This window comes from Cupressus sempervirens, chromosome 6 (genome assembly GCF_028749045.1).
Source record: "Cupressus sempervirens isolate cs-2001-9-10 chromosome 6, ASM2874904v1, whole genome shotgun sequence".
Classification (NCBI taxonomy): Eukaryota; Viridiplantae; Streptophyta; class Pinopsida; order Cupressales; family Cupressaceae; genus Cupressus; species Cupressus sempervirens.
The window spans coordinates 155,117,800-155,142,722 of record NC_143123.1 but is presented as its reverse complement, the minus strand read 5'-3'; the positions used below and the strand labels follow the sequence as shown (position 1 = coordinate 155,142,722).

The window sequence follows — 24,923 nt, the reverse complement described above, 5'->3', positions numbered from 1 at the left end:
ATGATATGTTTCTCATGCACAAAATCTTGATGTAGATCAATTGAAGTCTCAACATGAACATAAAACTTCTATGGAGGCTATAGCTAGAATTCTTTTAGATGAAGAATGCATTAATTTACAAGATCTAAAGATATCTTATGACATGCAGTAAAAACTAAAGAGAGTCTATGGAGGAGACGAGCACATGTATAGAAGGCTAAGGTAGATAGCCTAAAAGGTAAATTCAATGAAATGAGGATGATGGAGAATGAGAAAATTGAAAAATACGATCAAAGGATCAAAGTTATCTTTGTTTCTATCAGAGGTGCTAGTAGAACTCTTGAGGAAGATGATGTTGTAAGTAAGATAGTTCTAACTTTATTACCTTACTATGTTAAGCAAGTCTTAGCTAACAAGAAGTCAAATCTTTAGGTATTAGTGTCATTACTTTGGATGTATTAATAGGCAAGTTGAATACTTTTGAGTTGAGTAACTTTGACAATAGTATGCCTAATATTGAAGCTTCTTTTAGGTCATCTACGACTCTTGCTCATACAAGGAAATGAAAAGATATTCCAAGCAATTATTTTTCTTATTTCTCTAATGTTCATGAATTTGTTTTGCCTAAAGAAAAAGAACTATAAGAGGAATTAGAATTGTTCCTTTCTAGGAGGTTACCTAGGGGAAGTGGTAATACAAAGGTACATTTCCTTTACAATTTATTTCATGCTAAGAGATTGGACATCTTCCTTTTAGATGCTCTCATAAGGTAAAGGAAAAGGAAAGAAGATGTAAGGAGAACAACAAGAAATAATGATACCTAGCTAAGGAAGGTTTTATTGATGAGGAATATGATGGAAGAGATGAATAATTAATTGTGTTTATTTATGTTAAGGAAGATTCTTTTGAAGATGGTAAGAAAGCATTAGTTTCTAATATGCATCACAATGGAGATGGACAATTAACAGTGACTACTCTTATCACATGATTGGTGACAGAAGAAAATTCATCAAGATGGAAGAATACAATGGAGGATCATAAAAGTTTGGTAACAGTACTCCTTGTGTAGTCAAAGGTAAAGGATCCATTTCTTTAAACAATTTTTAAAAATTATGATGACATTTACCAGGTTGAAGGTTTGAAATGCAAATTGTTAAGTGTTGCACAATTGAATAAAAAAGGATACAGATTGAAGCTCAATGAAGGATTGTGCAAGATCATTGGGAAAATAGAAGATGTGGTTTCTACTAATGAACAAACCAAAGACAACTTATTCCATATTGAATTCTACTATTAAGAGTTATTTGATTGCTAGAGTGGAATATTATTAATTATGGCATAAAAGGTTTTTTCGTATTAACTTTGATAATATGATGAAAGTGCATAAGATAAAAGTAGTTAGAGGTTTACCTAACCTAGTGATACTAAAAATATCAATGCCACATCGACCAAAGTTCATTCACCATCCCAGGCAGGATCTATTGAAGATTCCAACATTAGAAGAGACACAGCCAAGTTTCCCAGGCATAACTTGATACTATAAGAAACTATTTCTCCCAATTCTAGGGTCCATTCACAAAGAAAATGCTTATTAGAAAAAGACATACCTCTTTTCATTAAATTTTCAATTGTAAGGATCTTGTTCTAAAGCACTAGCCAAAGTAAGATATTAATTTTTGGAATAAGATGTTGGTTCCATGCCTTAGCTCAAACAAGGGAAGGATAGATAGGAATTTCCAGAGAGAAAATCCTTGAAGCTACCAAGTAAGAACCACTAGAATTGCCTTCCCAAATAAGCCTACTTGATTCATTCCCTACCAAAAAAACATAGTTTAGATTAGCCATTAAGGAACAAAATATAGGATCAAGAGCGGTGAGATCCACCCAATTGTCATTCTGCCAATAGCCCATGACTTGATATTTGAGCCAAAGAATACATTTTTCCTTGAAGGGTTCAAACCTCATCAAAGAGAAAATTTGTTTCTAGAAATCTACTTATCTTTCCTAAAACCCACACTAGTAACATTTCCCACTTTCCATCTATCATTGGACTTGATTAACTCTTTACCTTGCTAGGTTCCATTCCATATACTAGACCCATTAACCAGATTTGGGAGCTCAGAAAATTGATAATATTAAAATTGTTGATAAGGAACTTACTCTTCAGGATCTTTATCCAATCTTTATTGTCTTCAAAAAAGCATGATATTTGTTTCACCAATAGAGCAGAGTTAAATAATTTAATCCAACAAATTCCCAGACCTCCATTCATTTTAGGATTGCAAACTTTATCGCATCAAACCAATGTCAACCTTATCTTTTCATCAACAATAGACTAGAGAAAATTCCTTTGGATGTATTCAATGGTATCAAAGAACTTACCAAGAATTTTCAACAAACTAAGAGCATAAACTGACAAGTTTTGTAAAGTAGACTCGATAAGTTGAAGTTTTCCTACTTGACTAAGCAGGGTTCCTTCCTAGCTAGCCAATTTAGAATTGAACCTATCAACCATATTTTTTGATAAGGTCTCCAAATATTTAAACCCTAAAGGAAGACCCAAATAGGACACCAAAAAACTCTCAATTTTACATTCCAAAATTTTGGCTATCTTTTCTTGTCTAGGGATAGAGTATTAATAAAGAACATAGAGATTTTTCTCCCAATTGATCAATTAACCAAAAGCCTTAGTATACATCTGAAGAGAATCTTTAAACCCTTTTTCTTCCTTAATTAAAGATTCTCCCATCATAATTGTGCCATCAACAAACTTCTCATGAGAGCAAGTGAGGTCATTAGAGGACGACTTAAGACTGACTATCAATCCTTCATCCACACGAGCACTAAAAGATCTTTCTAGGGTCTCCACCATGATCACAAAAAGAATGGGAGAGAGGGGGTCACCTTGTCTCAATCTTCTAGTAGGTTTGAATAAAATTGAAGAGGATCCATTAATATTTCTATTGATGAAGAAGTACCAACCAACTAAGAAACAAGTTCAATGAATTGATTTCCAAAACCAAACTTCTTCAAAACTATGAACATAAAGTACCAATCAACTCTGTCATAATCTTTAGACAAATCCAACTTGAGAAGGAATCCTTGATAATTTAAAAAATTAGTAGAATGAATCACCTCATGGACTTTGATGATGGAGTCCAAAGTTTTTCTGCCCAACACAAAACCATTTTGTTGAAGCAAAATGATGGAAGGTAGGATTGTCAATAACCTTGAGGTCGGGACTTTAGAAAACACCTTATAAATGGAATTACACAATCTAATCACCTTGAAGGTTTCCACTATTCTAGAACCTTCTTTTTTAGGAATCAAAACAATGAAGGTAGAATCAAGTTCCTTAAGAAATTTTTTGGATCCAAAAAATCTTTAACTGCTACACACACCTTTGACCCTATTGCTTTCCAAAAATGTTGAAAAAAGAACATTGGGAAACCATCAGGTGTCGGTGATTTCTCACTTTCAAAACAAAACACAAAATTTTGAATTTCATCCACAAATAGAATGAAAACCATCATTCTATTAGTATCGTCATCAAATAAAGAAGAAATAGATTCCAAGAGATGATTCTAACTATTAGGACAAAGATTAGCCTCTTTTTTCAACAGATTGGAGAAAAATTCCACAAAATCTTCAAAGATATCCCCATTAGATTACACATCAGCGTTAAAAGTAGAAATATTCAAAATTCTTATAGAAGTTGTATGTTTAGATGTCATGAGATGAAAAAATCTAGCGTTCCCATCTCTAGCCTTCAACCAAAATGTTCTTGATCTTTGTCTCCAATAAAGCTCTTCTTTGATCACTATATCATGATACTTTACCAACAACTCATTTTCCTTATTAACAAAATCCTGAGCATACCCTTCCTCTTGAATAGCTTTTAAAACTTCATCCAAACCAAGTTTACTAACTAATTTTTGAAGAAAATTATCCCCAAAAGTCTCGTTGTTCCAAACTTTGACCTTAATTTTAGTATGACTAATTTTTTTTGCTATCTTGAATATAGCTGATTGCTCAACCTATACATTCCACCAATCCAGGAAAAGAGAGTCAAAACTAGGATGTTAGCCACATCCTTTCAAACCTAAAGCGAAAATTGTGTTTGACCACCAAGGGATTAGCCAACAAGGAAATAGGAAAGTGATCAAACCCTATCTTGATGATAGAAAAGAGGGAACAATGGAATTGATTAAACTAATCACCCAAAATAAAAGCTCTATCAAGCCTTACCTAAATGAGATTCTTACCCTTCCTATGGTTGGACCACATATAGGAACATCCTTGGATATCTACATCCAACAGAACATGTAGGTTGATGAAATCTATTAAATTCAGTCTTCCAACCAAGTGAGCTTGGGTTGAAATGCCCCCCAATTTGTCATTGTCATTCAGGGGGGAATTAAAATCACCCTTAACCAACCATAGAATCAAATACTAAATTTCTAAAAGACCCCAATCTTTCCTAGAAAGACAACCTCCCATTCTTGGAGTTAGGAGCGCAGACATTAGAGATAATCTAGGAGAAATTGTCACAAATATGGGAAAACTTAATACAAATAATATTATTTTCAACCAAAATAACCTTGCCTTGGATAAGAAAGTCATTCTAGAAGACAACCACCCAGCCCAAGGCTCCTTTAGAATCACACCCTGCTACTTTACCATTCTTTAAGGGAGAAAGGACTTCAACTTTTTCTTTAGACATCTTAGTTTCTTGGATTAACAAACCATCTAATTTATGATCTTGAATCAAATTCCTCAGAACATCTCTCTTATGAAGGGAATTCGAGCCCCTAATATTTCATAAAATAATCTTCATTTAGAACTGGGTGAGAAAATCTCCTAGATGGTTCTCTATTTTTCCATCTGCAATATCTTGTTTATTGACAGACTCTATAGCCTCCTTATTCTTCTTACTAGGCTCATATTTATTGCCTCCCACATCTGGTTTGATGAGATTGTGGGTCACTTTGTTGAAAAACATAGGTAGTTTTTTCTTAACTTTCCTCCTATGATTCACAAATTGTCAGGGTTCATTAGAGGAGTAAAGAGAGTTTTTCTGAATTGACTCTTCTAACTCCTGACCCTCCTGAGAAACACATTTATCACAGACTTGAAAGAGGAACTCTATCAAAAGAGAGGACTCCCAGGGCCAAACCCCTCACTCAACTAAGCTAGCAACAATATTTGGACTAGGGACAAAAGGTCCAGGAAGCACCACTTGGAAATTTTGGATCAACCCATTTGAAAAAAGGGTAAAGCACCATTTCAGCCACACCCACCTCCTTGGGGCCTGAACCAACAATTGAATCCCCCCTAACAACATCCTTAGAAACCTCATCCAACACACCATCTCCAAGAAGAAACCAATCTTCCAAAAGATCTACCTTTTGGGAAGACAACAAATCTCTCTTCTCATTAGAATCAAAGGTGTCAACCACCACCTGGGTTGACATGGAATCTGAATCTTGAGGACAATGAGACACCATTGTGATAAGGAGATTGGGGACAACAAGTGAGGCATCCACAACCACATCCTCTGTTGAAATAAGAATACTAAGATTTTCCCAACTCTTCATTGACTTCACTGCATCAACATTGGGGAAGGACCCTATTTATGAATCCACTCCTTTCTCTTTTCTTGGGATGGATGAGGCTAAGAAGCCTTCTTGAATTTTTAAGGATGTTTTTTAGCCTAGTGTCCTATCTTATTAAAAATAAAATAGGCAAAGGGAAGGGTTTCAAATTCTACCTCCTATTTGAACAACCCCTACTTCGAGTTGATTGTGATAGTAGATGATAGGTTCTCTAGTCTACAAAAATTAACACAGCTATAACAAAATACAAACCTAGATCTAGTTGTCATACTCTGATCAACAACCAATAGTTGACCAAAACAAGCAACAATACCTTTGAAAATTTCTTCATTCTAAAACTCCAATGATAATCCAGGGAGATGGACCCAAATAGGGGTAGAGGCAAAACATTTATCCTCAAAGTTCCATTTGGGAGACCATTTATGAAAAGAAAGAGCCATGTTTTCAATCTTCTAGACTCTCCCACAAAGGATTCAGCTATAGTCCTCTTTATTAGAAAATTCAAAAGACAAAAAACCCTTGGTAAGGGTCATGATCTCCACATGGTCTTTCAAATACCATATTTTTTACCATGGAACCAAACTTCCTCATTATTGGGACAATATCTAGGAAACTTACTTTTGAGCATTAACTCCAATAAAAAATGAATGAACCTAGAAGAGGGTCAAGAATAAAAATTAGAGCTCCCCATTCTGGCACCCCACATTGACAGGTTCAACTAAAATATTAGGATTTTTATTTAGGGTGGCCCAAAACAACTTCACTCCATCCTTTTTTCCCATTTGAGTGTACTTGTCCCCGTTTTGCATCCACCTCATGCCCCTCTATTCCAAATCCATAAGCAATAGATTAAGGAAGTGGGACTGCTTCCATGAGTACTCTCAAGGAAGACTCCTCAATGCCAACCTTCACTACAAAATCAACTTGACAACTGAGGGATTCTAGGAATAGAATACTATAAAGAATAAAGTCTATAGCCAAATGAGATGCCCTTGTTGTGCCCTCTAGACATGGAAGCATCCTGCACAAGCCCACCATTTTTCTCACACAAACCATTCAAATTAGAACTATCAACCCCATCCTACCCTTCCATTGATTCTTTCTCTGACTAGCTCGCCATGTACCCCTCAAATGTTGTTAATAATCTATATTGCACTCTTAAAGGGAATATTTCAATCGAGACTACTAATATGAAGGTACCAAATATTATTTAAGGCTCATGTCTCAATATGGAATCTGATTAAGATACTAAATCTTAGTAAAAACTTTTAGTCTATTGCTCCTCATTAGGCCTTGATAAATAACATTCAAGAAATTACTTATAAAAAATAATATTTGTTTTGATCCTTGTGTTACTAATAAAGTAATTGAGGCAAGTGATGTAGATTTAGTAACTTTTTAGAAAGAGGCTTTGATTCTAGTTTCTTCTAATCCCTTTGAGGTGCTTTCTCCTTGGGAGGGTCTTAAGTCTTAAATGGATTTGGATGACATAGGTAAGGTTAAGTTTACTTGTTTGATTTACCAAACAACTTTATCTTTGTCTTCTCCATTCTCAAAAGGAAAAAGTAGTAGAGGTATTGTGAACCCAAAAGTTTTAAAGTTCTTGAAAAGAAATTGATGTTTACATTGAATCTACTTTCTTCTCCCTTATTAGGAAAGGTAAATTTGGCAAGTTTGGTCCTCATACCAATAGGTTGAAAGTACTAAAAGGAGTTTAGAATATAAGTTTGTTGGGGGGTAAATCAAGCCTTAAAAAAATGTTAAGAAGAGCGGAGAGGATTCCTCCTCTTGAGAAGCATGAAGGTCATATCTTAGAATGTTAAGGGCTTAAATGCCCCTAACAAAGAGCACTTTATTAAGCACCAATTATATAATGCTAGGTTTTACACCATTCTTCTTCAAGAAATTATGTTATCATTTGATGTGGCTATCAAAATGTACTCCTCCTAGGATTTGGAAAAGTTCCACATAGGTAAGATAGTTGGTGCCTTTGGTGGATTAACTATCTTATAGAAAGATCATAGTGTTGAGGTAGAATTAGTATCTCTGCTACATTCCCTTTTGGTGGTCTTTGTCAAGATTAGATGTTCTAATTTTAGGTTTTGGGTAATCAATGTATATGCTCCAACTAGTATTAGGGGTAAGTCCAATATGTGGAGGCATTTGTATGAGATTTATGTGTCTCTTTAGGAGGATTTAGTTGTCGTGGATGCACACTTCAATGCTATTATTAATGATGGTAATAAAATGGGGGGGGGGGGGGGGGGGGGGGAGTATTGTTCCTCCTAGATAGGTTGTTCTAGACATTGAATTCTTTTATTAATAATGAATTGTCTGATTCCCCAAAAGTGGTATATATACATGGATTAATAGGTGAAAGCTCACCTGAAAGAGACTACAAGGAGAGGGCATAGGGCATGGATACAGAGGATGACTACATTGACGGGGAGGAAGATAAAAATTTTAGAGAAGAGGAAAATAAGGAGAGGACAGGAGGAAAGAGAAACATTACTATTAAGATGCATGTCAATAGAGGAGGATTCTATTGGCAAGCCTTTCAGGAGGCTAAAAAGAGGGAAATATATCGAAAAAGAATCCAAGGAGAAAGGAAGGAGGAGGGGAAGGATAGGGATGAGGAAGAGGAGAATCAAGAGAGTGGGGAAGAGAATGAGCAGGTTTTTGAGGAATATGGGTCTAGCCATTACACTTGCAAGATTTCAGGAAAAGATAGGAATGTCGTTTGGAGGAATTTTGATAATGTTTCTGCGAGGATGGGACTCAATAGAGAGATGATGAAAACTCTAGTTAAGGAGAATAAGGAAGGAAAAATTCAAATGGAGGAGTTTATTGATCTTGCCCTCTTTATTTTGAGCGACATCACTAAGGAGAACCCTTAGATTGATGTGCTTAATAATGCAAAGAATAGCATAATTGACAACTATAGAACCAAAAAATTGACTTACCATGAAATCCAAGAGCTTATATATAGAGTGGGCAGATTGGAGAGGGACAATTGCAGCAATAAGAACAAGAAAATCGAAGAGGAAAAGGATATGGAAAATAGAGTGGAGGAAGTGAAGAGGAGAGTTGAGAGCATGGAGGGCACCCTACAGAAAATCATTGAGCAAAGTTATAACATTCTTAAAGCTTCTAATGACAAAATAAAGGTGATGATAAAAAAAATTGAGGAACACAGGGTTAGTAAGGAGGAAGACCATTCTCCCAACAATGGTAAGGATAAGTCTCCTAAAGATGGATCGAAGAAGAGGAACAAATCCAACACAAAGAAAAAGGAAACCCAAGAACATGATAAAGATATTTCTCACCTTAAGGAGGTGGTTGGAAGAGTGTCTAAGTTGGAGATTCGTGCTGCAAAAATTCTCAAAGAAATTGCCTGAGTTGTTCTCCTAGCTTTGGGCCTTTCCTAGTTTTTTGTTCTGCTTCCTTGTTTTATTTTTTTGGTTTTATCTAGCTATCTTGAGGGAGTCTGTTGTTTTTAGCCTATGGCTATTATGTTGTTGATACTTTAAGTGCTTTATCTATGTTAACCTTTTAATTATGTAGGGTTTCAGGGCCCCATCAAAACCTATTTTCCTTAATCAAAAATAGTTGAAAGAATTTTTTCTATGTTGCAGAAAGGCTTGATCAATTTTTAATTTCCAAAGATTGGATAAATGTGAATAATAATATGTTTTAAAATATTTTTCCTTAATAACCAATTTTGATCATTTTCCTATTATGTTTGAAGTTGTCAAAGATAAAGCCTCTAAGAAGTCATGTTTTAAGTTTGAACCTATATGTGGTTTCTAGATTATACATTTTTTTCCATATGTAATCTTGGTCACTAAATATGCCTTTCTTTTCAGGATCTTGTATGGTTTAGTTTTGTGAGAGGTTGCAACTCTTGAGGGAAAACTCAATATATAGAATGAATTTTAGTTTAAGAATATCTTTTTAAAGAGGGCTATGATTGAAAATGAATTGTATTCTTTAAATAATCAAGTGAATAATGGAGGTATGGATAATGATCCTTTTTCTTATGGAAAAAGAACTAAAAGGTGACCTAGAGGAGGCATTAGACCAAGAAGAGATTTACTAGCAAGAAAAGTCTTACAATCTAGTTGATAATGAGATAGTTCAATAGGAATACAAAAACAATTCATTCCTCTACCAAAGTTAGGAGATATAAGAGTATGATATTATCCATTCAAGATGAAAGTGGAAATCTAATAGAGTATCCAAATTTATTTTCTTATGAAGAAGTCATGTTTTTTTATCCTTGTTAACAACTAAGCTGGTCATACTTACTAATTCTATTTTGGATGTTATCCCAAATTGTGTGTCAAAAATGGATAATAAGATGTTGATGGCTAAATTTACTTTGCAAAATCAAAAGAGATAGTGTTGTCATTGTCTCTTGATAAGGCTCCTAGTCCAAATGCATTTACAAGATCTAGTTCTTTCAAAAATGTTGGGATTTTATTATAAACAATATTTAATTAACACTTGAAGAGTCTAGAATAAATCACACTATTTTGAAAGAAATGAATGGTATCTTGATTTCTATTATACCCAATATTGATCACCCTAAGACTTTGAAGGATTTTAGCCAATTAAATTAATGTAATATTATCTATACAAAATTTACTATGGCTATTTCTCCTCGGTTGGCAAAACTTATTCCTCGTATCATCTTTAAACATAAAGGATCTTTTTTTCTTGGTAGGGAAACTTTAGAGGGGGCCATATTAGTACACAAAATTTTGCACTCTTTATTAATAGAAAGGAATTCATGCATGGTCTTAAAACTTGACATGATGAAAGCATATGATAGAATGAATTGATATTTTATTTGGGCCATGCCGGTAGATTTGGCTTTGCTACTAGTTAGATTAAATGGATTTCCTCATGTGTCTATAATTACAATGTTTTTAGTTTTCGTTAATTGATCACCCCATGATTATTTTGGATCATCTACATGAATTCAAAAAGTAGATCCATTGTCTCTATGATGAAATAACTTGCACAATGGAAGAGATAATATGAAATATTCTACAAATACTTAATAATAACTGAGAGTAATAGGCTACTTCGATGGGGGAACCTCCAAATATCTCCAATGATGAGAACACACTTCACAATATGGTCTTGAAATAAGATTCACAACCTCATATATATACCTAATTATGCTTAGGTTGAATAGACACAACCCTATATAACACCTAGGTCTACCTACCTACCTAAATAACAATATAATAATGATAACATGACTTAATTAAGGATTAAGATAGTCACAAGGTCACTATTCATAACCCTATATACACCAATATTAAGGGTGTAGCATGCCCCCTCTCTTCAAAGTAGCATTGTCCTCAATGCTAACCAAGTTTGGATTCATTTGAATGAACTTCTCATCCTCCCATGTGGCCTCTTCAACTAATAAATTCTTTCATTGTATTCCTTAGCTTCTTCATGCATGTTTGAAGAATGCACTCTGGTTCCAAAATTATTCTTCCTTCTTCATCAAGATCTGGTAGTACTGTTTGAGTAGGAATATTTTGCCTAATTAACTTCTTCAAGCAAGAAACATAAAAAACTAGATGTATCTTTGTTGTTGGTGGCAACTCTAGCTTGTAGGAAACACTACCAATCTTTTGCATGATTTGATATGGTCCATAATATCTTGGAGAAAACTTATTATTCTGTTGTTATTGCTTCATTGAGATTTGTTTATAAGGCTGCAATCTCAAGAAGACCCAATCCCCAACTTCAAAATTTCTTTCACTATGATGTTGGTATGTCTGTTGTTTCATTTAATTTTGTGCCATAGCTAAATTATCCTTGAGTCCTAAAGTACCTATTGTTGATAAAGCAAGTGGTCCTCTACTGCCTGAACTCTTGGTGACACCTTTAATGATGATGTGATGGAAGGAGGACGATATCCATAAAGTGCCAAAACTAGAGACATTTTTATGAGCTATGAAAATGAGTATTGTACCACCATTCTGCAAGAGGTAGCCAATCTACCCATTGAGATTGTTTCTCTAAAGTGAAACAATGTAGATATCCTTCCAAACATTTATTAACAACCTTAGTTTCCCATCTAATTGAGGATGGTGTGAGGAACTATGAGCCAATTGAGTACCCAAACATGAGAATAAATCTTTCCAAAAGTGACTAGTAAAGATAGGACCACGATCACTGAAAATAACCTTATGTGTACCATGTAGCTTTTGGATATTCTCTAAGAAAACTCTTACCACTATACTAGTTGTAAAAAGATGTGATAATGCAATGAAATGTGAATATTTAGTGAGGCAATCAACTACTACCATGATGGAATTATGACCTTTAGATTTGGGAAGCCCTATGATGAAGTCCATGGATACCTCTTCCCAATGCTAGCTAGGAATAGATAAGGGCTGCAAGAGACTTGATGTCTTAATTGTCTCCACTTGATTTCTTTGACAAACCAAACATTCAACCACAAATTTTTGAACATCACCTTTTAGCTCTTCCCCCAAAAAATCTTTCTTGACCCGATGATATGTCTTCAAAAATCTTGAATGACAACCAACTAGGGACTCATGTAGCTCTATGATAATCTTGTGTTTAAGAGTGGAATTCTTGCAGAGATACAAGCACTCTTTATACCAAAGAATATCCCCTTTTAAACAAAACTTATCTAAACTACTAGTATCAATTTTTACTTGTTGGATGAGATTACTTGTTGCAACATCATTTTACCACTCTACTTTGGCTTCTACCACCCAATTTGCTTGTAATATTGAAAGGGAAAACAATAAGGCTTCATCTTTTTCATCCTTCCTAGAAAGTGCATCGGCCACAATATTTTCCTTGATCGCTTTCTTATCTACAATCTCAAACTCATATCCCAACATCTTAGCAACCTATTGTTGTTGCTCTTCCAAAGGTGATCTTTGTTCCCAAAAATATTTTAGGCTACTATGATCTATCTTAACCTTGAAGTGTTGACCCATTAAATAAGACCTCCATTGTTTAACTGCGTGAAGGATTGCTAGCATTTCCTTCTCATAAATAGGTTTGAGCTGATTCTTACCTCTTAATTGACAACTCTCAAAAGCAATTGGCTGACCTTCTTGCATGAGAAATGCTCCTATCCCATTTCCAGAAGCATCACATTCCATAATGAATTTGTTGGCGAAGTCTAGAGTGGCAAGCACTGGAGTTTTACACATAGCCTCCTTTAATTGCTACATTAGCATATTCATTCTAATGAAAAGAATCCTTCTTTAATAGAGTGGTTGCTACTATACAATCATAATTCCTCACAAATCTTCTATAATACATTGCCAATCCCAAGAAACCCCTTAGCTTCTTAATGGTTTTTGGAATAGGCCATTCCATGATAGCCTTAATTTTGTTAGGGTCCACCTTTACTCCTTCATATGAAACTATGTGCCCCAAATACTTCACCTAATTAAGACCAAAAGCACACTTGTATGACTCAACATAGAGTTGATGATCTTCAAGTAACTGTAATGCTTGATCTATATGCTACAAATGTTCTTCCCAAGTCTTTCTATAAATCAATATATCATCAAAGAACACTAACACGAACTTTCTCAAGAACTTCTTAAAAATGGAATTCATCAAACTTTGGAATGTAGATGGTGCATTGGTAAGATCAAATAACATCACCAAAAATTCATAATGACCCTCATGAGTTTGAAATGTTGTCTTACAAATATCTTCCTCCTTAATCCAAATTTGGTGATAACCCAATCTAAGTTCTAACTTGGTAAAAATACATAACTCCATTTAACTCATCTAGCAAATCATCAATGATTGGAATAGGAAACTTATCTTTCATGTTGTACTTGTTGAGCACTCTATAATCTAGACACATGGGCCAAGTTTCATTCTTCTTATGCACCATCACCACGGGCAAGGAATAAGCACTTTGGCTATGCTTGATTATTCCTGCCTCTAGCATTTCCTCAAAAAAAAATTCTATCTCACTTTTTTGTATGTGTGGGTACCTATAAGGCCTAATTTTTGTTGGTTGGCTCCTTAGAACTAGTTGTATGTCATGGTCACAATCCCTCTTAGGAGGAAGTCCTTTAGGCATATCTCCAAGAATCATTGAGTGATGTTCAATTATTGCTTGTAAATTTGGATGAGTAAGAGCATTTATTGAGAGACTTCTAAAGAACATAGCTCGGCCACAAATCCATCCGCTCCTTTCTTAAGAAACTTTTGCATTTGATGAGAGCTTACCATCTATGGGGATTTTGCCTTCAACCCCTTTAGCTCCACTACCTTTCATTTTGATTGAAATCTCATGAATAGTTCTTGGAAGTTCATCTCAAAATTTCCCAATGTAGTAAGCCATTGTACTCCCAAAATAATATCTATTGCACCCATGGATATTGTAGACATTTGGGTATCAAGTTGATAATCTCCCATGGATAATTTGATGCTATGACACTTCCTTAAACAACAAACTATACCCCCATCTGCAATCAAAACCTAAAACTGTGGGGCTAGATATATATTAAACAATTTACAAGAGTTGCCAACTTTTTGTTGATGTAATTATGAGTGCTACCTGAGTCAATCAACACTGTTACTTTTTGCTTCTTTAAGAAACCCACTACCTTGAGAGTTTGTGGTGCACTGAAACTTGAAAGCGCATGACAAGAAATGATTGGTTGAAAATCATGTGATTCCTCACCTAACTCCCTATCCTCCTCTAATATGGGTTCATCCTCTTCTTCCTCACTTGGACCTACAATATAGAACAATTTATTTTCACTACATTTATGTCCTCGACATTATTTGCTATCACAATTGAAACACAACCCTTTTTCTCTTTTCTCCTCAATTTGTTGTGAAAACAACCTAGTAGGTTGAGGAAGAGAAGGTGTTGAATATCCTTTTTCTCTTCTCACATTATCCCCTTGCTTTCTAGGAATCAAGAACTTCTCCTCTACCCTATGTGCCAATATAAAAGACTCATTTACTGAGCTAGGACTAAACATGCACACCTCATGTTGAATGTGATCCTTGAGACCACCCAATAATAAATCTTTCAAGTTCTCCTCTATAATTGTATCCACTCTTAAGGATAGATTTTAGGATTTTTGAATATAATCCTTAACTGATCCTATTTGTTGAAGCTTAGCATGTTGGCTAAATAAGTTGTTTGTCACACTATTGCTATATTGTGCTTGGAGTACTTCTGTAAAAATTGACCATGATACGGTGAGACCCTTTTTCCTCTGATGAGTAAAAAGCCAACGATACCAAATGAATTGATCTGATTCTAGATACAAGGAATCCATCCTGATCTTTTGTCCATATGGGGTTTGATTTACTTCAAAAAAAAAAATCCATTTGGTTAATCCATGCTAGAGGATCCTTACCATCAAACTTACACATATCCACCTTTGGAAAAAAATTTCCAAATCCCATAGAGGTATTAAAATTTGTGTCATTATTAGTCAACTTGAAGGTTTCACCTTGATTGCTTGAGAACTCCTTCCTTGGTTCATTCATATAGGCGCTTAATATGCTTCGTACATCTCATATATCTCCTCAGAGGTCACAAATATCCCTCTTAACCTCTTCCTTGAACTTACTTATTTCTCATTGGAATTACTATCCTCTGTTGTTTCCTAATCCTTATCAAAGGATTTCCCTAGTGTGGTAGCATTCTTTTTGCCTCTTGTTGGAGGCCCCGTCATGATGGAAACCAATATTTTTGAAATAAATCACACAAACGAAATATAAATTCTCTAATTTTTTTTAATTATAACTTACTAGGGCCAAGATACCCTTACTCAAAAAAAATCTAAAAAATTAGCAAATTTGTTGCCTTGAGAGTGAATTTTCCTAATTTTGCAATAACTTGCTTATTTTTGCTTTAATTTCTCCAAACTTTGAAATGTAGGCTCCTCTACTATGTATTCAAAAACCCAATACAAGTTATACTCCAATTCGACAGGATTTGAAAGATATGTAGATCTCAATAAATTGTGTAGAAATAGTAGTTCTGTGATAATTTTCTCAAATTTGCTCCAATTCCTCTAAAATCCAGACTATAGCTTCTTTAATATGGTCTTCCAAAATCCTTTAAAAATCTTTTAAAAAATTGCAAAAATCTAAAAGTTATTCTCTTCCCAAAATCGCCTCTGATGTTGAGAAAAAATCTTACCTCTATGGTGCCAAGATCATGCTTTGATACCACTTGTAATGAAATAACTTGCACAATGGAAGAGATAATATGAAATATTCTACGAATACTTGATAATAACTAAGAGTAATAAACCACTTCAAGGGGAAGACCTCCAAATATGTCCAATGAGAACACACTTCACAATATGGTCTTGAAATAAGACTCACAACCTCCTATATATACCTAATTATGCTTAGGATGAATTGACACAACCCTTTATAACACGTAGGCCGACCTACCTACCTAAAGAATAATATAATAATGATAACATGACTTAATTAAGGATTAAGATAGCTACAAGTTGACTATTCATAACCCTATATACACCAATATTAAGGGCGTAATAGTCTCCCTTGTTGGTCATTATTATGACAGAAGGATTGCGCAGATTCATTAAGAATGCCAACTTACATGGGGATTGGAAAGGAATTCAACTTGGGCATTTGGAAGAATCACAATCTCATAATCTCTTTGCCAACGATATTCTTTTATTTGTTCTTGCTTCTATGAAGGAAGCTATGGTCATCACATATATTAGAAGTGATTACTCTTGTTTCTCTAACTAGCTTGTGAATCAAAGTAGTCCAAGATTTTCTTGATTAACTTATCTCCTTTGGTTAGTGGGTCTATTATTGAGTTTTGGCGTTGGGTTGTTTCCATGTAAATATTTGGGAATCCCTTTTTCCAAGGGAATGAGAAACATGAGTTATGGGGCAAGATATTGACTCCCATTTCTAATGAAATTTGCTTTGGACACATAAATGACTCACATTATCTCGAAACTTATTGATGATTAAGTATAACTATATATTGAATGATATTCCTATTTACTTGATGTTTTTCCTCAATATGCCTAGTAAGGTGAAAAATTATTTGATGTTTTTCCTCAATATGCCTAGTAGTATGATTATCATGTGTAACATGTGTAATAGGGAAATTTTCTTTACTCAACCCTTTGAACTAAGTTTATTAAAAATGTATAAATATTAATAAAGTTCCATGATATTTATCACTTTTATCTAAAAAATAAAATAAAAACTACTATTAAATACAAAGACAACTTGAAATAAATTAATTTTGTGAAGAATTAACTATGTTTCATTTTAAGACGTATACATTCCATCAAATGTAATTCACTGAAATGCAATTCTAGCCAAGTCCTAACTACATATTGAAATATCAAAGGTTTTGTTGGAATGTAGCGTCAGGAAGTAATACAAGAGCGATGAATGTGACTATGACATGCTTTCTATCAAGTCCTACGTCACATCACATCACATGGCTGGCCGAAAGCCTGCATTTGCGTGTTTGTTAAGGAGTTTTCTATTGTAATGCTTGTACTGAAACCTATGAATGTGATGGGTTGGGGGGGTGTATTTACAGGGAATAAATAACCATAATATCCCGAGTTAAAGAGTCAACTGACGGTCCTTCATAGTAACTTCATAGTAATTCATAGCAAAGACCACCGTGCAGATAAATGATGATTCATATTGAAGAAATAATTAAGTTCCTAAAGAGTAAGTACTATTTAATACTCTTAGGTGATGTTTAAGCTGTTTCTGATTAAAAAAGCAGATTAAGAATGTTTCACTGTGTCAATGCTGCTCTAGTCGTCTGAATGAGATTGTTGCATAATTTTTGTTATCTAACATTTCCTATTACACTCAGATTGTGTATAGTTTTCGTGTTAAACTTTTGTATGTAGCTTTTTGTTATCAACATTTGTATATAATTTTTGTTATCAACATTTGTATAATTTTAGTTATCAACATTTAGAATCGTATTCTATATCAACATTTCAAATCATATTCTATAATAGAAAACAATTGCCAACAAAAACTAAACACTATCAAATCTAAAATTTAATTGTAGAATTCTAATAGCCTTCAATGTGTCAATGGTTTCAATCAGTAACATCTAGACATTGTTTCAGCATAGATTTTTTTCTTCTAAAGAGTATTTACTAGTAATTTAAAACTTACAAACAGGGCTCCGCAAAACTGATTGTTTTAAGCTGTAAACTTAAAAAACCTGGCACACCATACTAATTTCTTTAAAAATAGGCAAAACAGTGAAAGCAATATTGTATTACATACCTTGACAGATATTAAGGAAGAACAAACTGTCCCTACAATAGATCACGTAAATCCAAATACATTATAGGATTGCTATGGAGATGCAGAGGTAATGTTCTTTTTCATGGATACATTAATCAAACTGGACTGATTTAGTGCCATTGCATTTGGCCAACACTGAGCAAGGCAATTTCCAGATGCGCAATAATCAGATGTACTTCCACACCAATTATATTGGCTACAACACCTCCCACTATTACACCAAAAGTTCCCTGCTGGACTGCATGTTGGATCTCCATTAATAACCACAACTGCCATCAACACAAAGAGCATACAAAGTGCCCATCTTAATCTCCTCTCTGCCATCCTTTTCTTTAATTATCTGCAATAACAAGAATTTCATGAAACTAGTCATAACATTCTGGTGAGCAGATTTAACAGACATGAAAGAATTTTACAACTAACGGAATTAGAAGGAAAACGAAAAAACCAAAAAATAATGTAGGCAAGCAACTAACTTACATTCTACAAACTCTTATCACTCTTCTTTACTCTATTTATTGTGAGAGTAGAAACAATGGCATTTGTCTTGATTATCACCATGTTTTGTAATTGAAAATAACAAAAAAATTGAAAAAAATCATCATATTTTCGGAGATCCCTAAAGAAAAGTTAGATTGTGAGATAGAAGGATAACCAGTGGCAAAACAAACTATCTTCGACCTAACAACCTAACACAGATTGGCCTTATCTTCTTGTATTTAGGAGTAAGCTCCAACTAATTTATTTACTAATTAAATCTCTTTGGTTGTTTCAACCAATCCCTTCCTTTGTGGATCTACATCACATCACATTCTCCTCTTTCTGATAGGACGGGGCTATTCCCCACAGAAAATGCATTTTGGATCAAAATTGAAAAAATTAAAAATACAATTGATTTTATTGAAATTTTCAGCATTTATTCTTCATATGAAAAAATTAAAAATACAATAGATTTTATTGAAATTCTCAGCACTTATTTTGCAATCTGTCTGAAGCATAGCCAGAGCCTTTCTGATATGATACTAATATGAAAAATAAGAAACTTGTATTTAATTCTCATCCAAGAGACTTGCACCTGTTTAAAAAGAGGACCGGCTTTACAATAGCAGCAGTTGCAGAGGATTTCAAGAACACTTTTTTATGATAAATCGAAACATTAAAAGGCGTATGTGGTCAGATTGTTAGGTGCTTCATAAATGCTGGATTAAGTGCAGATTTTTCTCATATTGTGTTCACACTAAACAATAGTAATTTAAAAGAGTTACTTAGATTTTTCAATTTTCCATCTTGAGTAAATTGAGGAAGAGAAGATGCATCTAGAGAGTTCGAGTGAGGTCCGCATGTGAGCACCGCCCGTAACAGTTAGTGTTGATGGAAACAGTACGCCAATTGAGGTCCTCATGGAATGTATTGTGATGCAACTTATTCGGTGGTGATATATATGAATAGGAGAGAAGTAGAACAATATTAATAGTTGATCTTTTTAAGTTCTCAGTACGTAATTGGCTTATTTTAGTATAGACATTTGTATATGATTGTGAATGGTTATTGGTGCATCTTTCAGTGAGTGCGGGTGATGCACTCACGATTGACGATTTCTATAGGAGTTTTGTTCATACTCAAAAGTAAGAAATGTTTTCAAGTCATCAACTAGCAAATATTGTTCTACTTTTACAATGAATACAAAGACATGAAAAACATTTACACAACCAAATTTGGAAACTTTTACAATGAATAAAAACTTTGTTGAAATCTGACATATAGTTAAGGCTCAACAATTACATGAAGTTAGTTTCTGTGGGTACTAGAGTTCTTCTCTAGCAATCTGGGTACTAGTGTTCTTCCTTAGCAATCTGATAAAGAATTCTCAAAGTGTATTTTGATCACTAAGACAAATTGTAGAGGTATAATTCCTTTCATTTCAAATTCTAAATTTTTCTAAATAGATTTATGTAGTAATTTTATATAAAATTTTATTTTACCCTTTCCTTATTAAAATATGTAAAATCTATTTTCCTTTACTATTGTTAGTAGGGATAATTTCATTGTTCATTTGGGTAATGCCATTTGTTTCTTGTTTTTTTCTTTGTTCAGTTATTTTAACATTCTTTACTATTATCTATTAGTTTGCAAATGATTCTACAATAGAGATCTCACGAGCCTTCAATTTTGTCATATTCAAAATATTTCTCCATTTCAAAGATCCAATCTAGTAACTCTTCTGCATTCAAACCTTCTTTATATTTGGGGGATCAAATTAGAGTCTAGAATTACCACATTTAAACATCATATAACATTAATGAAAATTTTAAGTTTGAAGGTGTATCAACTTTGATTACTTAATAGGTTTAGTTTAGAAATCAAATCTCAGTATATAATGTTTAAGCCATTTATAAAATTAATCTTTAATATAACTCTTATACAAGTGATCAGAATCTATATTCAATCAACATGTAATTCCAGATGCTCATTGAAGCATTAAATTTGGCTTGCAGAGGGCGTTAATGGTTGTGTGAAGCCATTAAAATAGAGGTTGCAAGTTACTAGATTTTTTAAATTTCTACCATTATTGTAATTTAAAAAAAAAGAGTTTTCTTGACCCAGACTTGGAAGTTGAAGTTTAGGAGAAGCTAATAAAATAGAGGTTGTAAGATATGAGATCTTATTACTCACAGTTCGACAACATGCATCCCCTATTCACAATGTGTTTTGTTCTCTTTCTTTTCTTATTGCCTTGTATCTCTACAATTACCGATGAGAAAAGTCAAATGGATTTGAAGAATTCCATCAAATATTTGAAACAATCTCAAACTAAACTAATCAAAAGAAGTTGCAATGTTTTAGTTTTTTTCTCTTCCATGATGCTCCTACTTCAAGATGCATCACATATGGAGAAGAAAAGACCTCACTTTATGAGTTACTAAGGGATTGTAAGTCTCCTAATTTGGAAGGGTATGATATCAAATATCAAATCTTGATAATTTTCTTTCACGATCACTTAAGAGAGTGTTGAATCTAAATGAACCAAAGCATTGGAGAGAAACAAACGCAAATAGTGAGAAATGATTTAAAACATATATTTTTCATATGTCATACCTAATAATTCATTATCCTTAAAAAAAATTAAAAAAATATCTTACTCTCTTGCCTCTAATGGAATGGGACAGGCTAATCTCCATGCAAAATGTACTAAAGACAAAACAAAGTCGAACTTTTTTTAAGATTCAAAGTAGTGATTTTTTTCCAAATTTTTTATTATTTTCAACCTACAAACTATGCAGATCATGAAGATCAAATGCTGAAATTTTTGAAAAATTCATGATATTTCAATTTTTTGAAAATTGGTCAGCTGTACAGTTTGTAGGGAGGATAGCCACGTCCCTAATAGAATAGTTTATACCAGTAAGTACACGAATATGATGAAAACTAAAAAGATAGTTTCTAATTTAAGAGCTTATACCAGCAGCTACACGTGAGTATCAACTACACTTAACCTCCCTTACCCATAGAAACCAATTTTTATTTTTCTACACTCTAAGAATTATTTCTCTAAATTAATTTGAGGGCATTTTGAACAAGGCCACAATTTTGAGTGGGTACGTATCTGCCAACAATAGCATTGGAAAAAGACACCAGAGGATTATTGGAGACTAAAAACAGTAATCATGTCCTAGAAAGATTTCTCATTGTTCAAGAGGTATATTTTCTATTTCAACATCATAAATCCTAAAACAGCAAAGTCCCAAACAAAGATATGAGGGCAAATAAAGTAATCCCTATCTCATGCAAGAAACTAATCTCTATTTAATCATCATTAATCCCAACCCAACTGTATTAAAATTTTCATTCTGCCCTAGTCATGACTATGGCTGATCATGAGCTCCCCATAATTGATGTTTCTGCGCTTCTATCAGAGTTTAAAGATGGTGATCCTGATCTTCAAAGGCTGTGTAATCAAGTAAAAGAAGCATCCCAACAATGGGGAGCTTTCCGTATTGTCAATCATGGAGTGGAAGAGGAACTTGTAAACAGTGTGGATTCAGTCTTTAGAGATATGTTTAAACTTCCTCCCCAAGTGAAAGAAAGAACAGTTTGTGTTCCCTCTAGCGAAGATGGGTATTTTATAACCTCTGGTCTTTTACCTCGTGAGATCATGTCTTTTCCCGCAGTAACAACATCTGATTCGCTTCAGCAATATGCATAAAAGCTATGGCCGCAAGGAAATCCTCAATTCTGGTATGTCAAACACTCTGTTTCATCTTTTATGTAACCAAAAATTCTTTCCAACCTAAGATCTCTTATTTGAGAGGCAGGTAACTTATTGTTGTGCTCTAGACGGTTGTCTGATAAAAAAATTATTTTAACATTTTTATTATATGGTAATTTAGTTCTAATTTAATCTTGATTTAAAAAAGAATGGAGATTATGTCATTGTTTTTAGTATTAGTTTAGGAGAGATGATGCCGTAGTTGCGCATTCTAAAGTCGCAGTTCTCAAAATTCTATATAGAACTTTCAAATTATTACATTTTTTTTATAGCAATTTATTTGGCTAGTCACATGTTTATAACTAAGTTTTCAAGGTCTCGCATCATTAAATATGATGCAACATCATCAGCATGTTATATTTTTAAATATCAAAAACAATACCAAAACAAATGAGACCAATTGTAGTACATTAAGAACCATCATACTTGTAAGGAATACATTTCATTCAATTATGAGTAGTCATCATTATAAAAAAGTGACAATTATATATTAAACCAATAATTGTACATCAACTATAAATAATAAATTAATAATTGTTATAACACCCATTACAAATCTTTCAGATGCTAAACCATCTCACCTGTTTTTTAATGTCTTTGTTTACAAAATGATTTAATTACATAACTCTAGATAAAAAATAACAATCTCGTATAAAATGAATTTGTTTATGTTGGTCTTCTCCATAACATTAAAATATGGTAGATTAACATATAAGTATTTAAACTATTGTCACATGTTGTGCAGTGACAGCCTAAGAACTTTCAGTTCCAAGTTAGCCGATCTAGCAAATTCCTTAATAAAACTTATCCTTCAAGGTTTGGGTCTCGGCAAATATCTCAACATTGATTTTGTTGGATGTGAAGCTTTGCTTAATCTAAATTATTTCTCAGAGAGTGAAAAATCAAGGGATGCCACTGATATAATTCTAAAGGAGCACACTGATTGGAGCTTGATTACAATTCTATATAATGACCAAGTGGGTGGACTTGAAATGTGCTCCACAAAAGGTGAATGGTTCAGGGTAGAACCTCTAGCTTCATCATTCACTGTTTTTATGGGTGACACTCTAAAGGTAATGTAATTTCCTATTTAAATTTTAAGATAAATGGTGACATTCTTTTTTAAGATAAATGGTGATATTCTTTATTTGTTTGTAGATATGGAGCAATGATATACTTTGGAGTGTAAAGCACCGTGTAGCTTATGAAGGGAGGAAGCCTCGACTTTCTGTGGCTCTCTTTTGGGATTTTCCTCAAGAAAAGGAGGTACTAGTTCCAGAGGAGCTCATAGATGATCACCATTCATGCTATTATAAATCATTTATTTTCAAGGACTATGTAAAAGATAGGTTGGAAGGAACTCCTTTGAACATTTTTCTTTAGTAACTAAGAATTTTTTTTAATTAGATAATAATTATTAATTATATGAATGAAATTTACAACTTTAATGGTTGTTTGTGTGTTTAGCTATTAATAAACAATATAATATATGTTTTTGGACCAGTTGTTAATGTTTTAGTTTCAATTTGATTGTATTTTTTTAATATTTGACATTATTTTTTATAAGATATTTTAGACAAAAGAATGTGGATAGATTGTAGCATGAGATGAAAGATAAATAGAAAAATATTTAAAATGTATTGATAAATGATAAAATTTATAATGTTTGTATTTCTCGATACAAAATTTAATATAAGTGTAAACAACTTTGTGTTCTTAAAAATGTAGTTTAATAAGTAAAATAAATTAATTTGTTACACATAATGAATTTATATTATTTGCTACATGCACAAAACTTTGTAGTAGACTTATTTAGATGTATATGTTAAGTGTAATATGATGAATATTGATGAATGCATCTTTTATTTTGGTTTTTAATCATTACTTAAGACATATTTTTTAATATTAAATATGTATAATTGATAGACTAATATGCACTTTCACCTAGATTTTTGATACTTTAAGTTGATTTTGGATAATAAATTAAACACTGACATACGAATGATAATGCATGATTAAATCTTGCAAATTTGTGTCATTATTATGCATATTTTGTCCTTTTTCATTTGTGAGGTGATTACAGATTCAGAGACAATGATTTTTGAATGTCGATAGAACTTCCAGTTTCGTTTTCTTCTCAATTATCAATTCTAAATGCTCAGATTGTTAGTTTTTTCAAAAATTTGAATGAGATATATTCCATCATTACTCCTGTTTGAGGGATAGTGACTTTAGTAGTTTATAGGATTAGTCATCTTACTTAATATGTAAGTCCAGGAAATAGGTTTTGCTTCCTTTTGTTTTACCGTTCATTTAGTAAATTACTATTCTCTTGGTTCCGGGTAATAGAAAGGAGCTTTTTTTGAATCAAACTTCTATGTTATGTGTTCGTGCATGGAAATATTTTGGAGAGCATTTCAATCTGGATGTTATAGCTATTTTCTATGGCTGTGTTTGCAGAAGTTTATCAAACTCAAACTAATATTGTAGGAAGCATTCCAGTATTAGTAAATCATAGATGGATTAAACTAGGCATTATCATTGTTCATACTCTTTCTATCGCTGTAAGTGTTGTAATTTATTATGTGAAGAATTAAAAGTTTAAAAGTAGTATATTAGTTGTTTTGAACTTTCTGATTTAAATTCATTATGGTTTAGATTAAAATCATTTTGTTGGGGGTAAATTTGATATCTTTTTATTTTGGAAATGCTCTTTCTTC

General features: G+C 33.2%; 1 long non-coding RNA gene and 1 pseudogene across 2 annotated transcripts; one reads left to right on the top strand and one right to left on the bottom strand.

Annotated features, from left to right (window-relative positions):
• Positions 1 to 17,841: 17,841 nt before the first annotated feature.
• Positions 17,842 to 19,384, bottom strand: LOC149551714 (uncharacterized). Its single transcript, XR_016352798.1, has 2 exons — positions 19,012 to 19,384; positions 17,842 to 18,276 (listed from the first exon to the last, which is right to left on the bottom strand). It is a non-coding gene; the product is annotated as an uncharacterized LOC149551714 (long non-coding RNA).
• Positions 19,385 to 21,724: 2,340 nt separating this feature from the next.
• Positions 21,725 to 23,706, top strand: LOC149551713 (C4-beta,C20-epoxidase-like; annotated as a pseudogene). Its single transcript, XR_016353329.1, has 3 exons — positions 21,725 to 22,172; positions 22,949 to 23,276; positions 23,362 to 23,706. The product of XR_016353329.1 is annotated as a C4-beta,C20-epoxidase-like (transcript).
• The last annotated feature ends 1,217 nt before the right edge of the window (positions 23,707 to 24,923 follow it).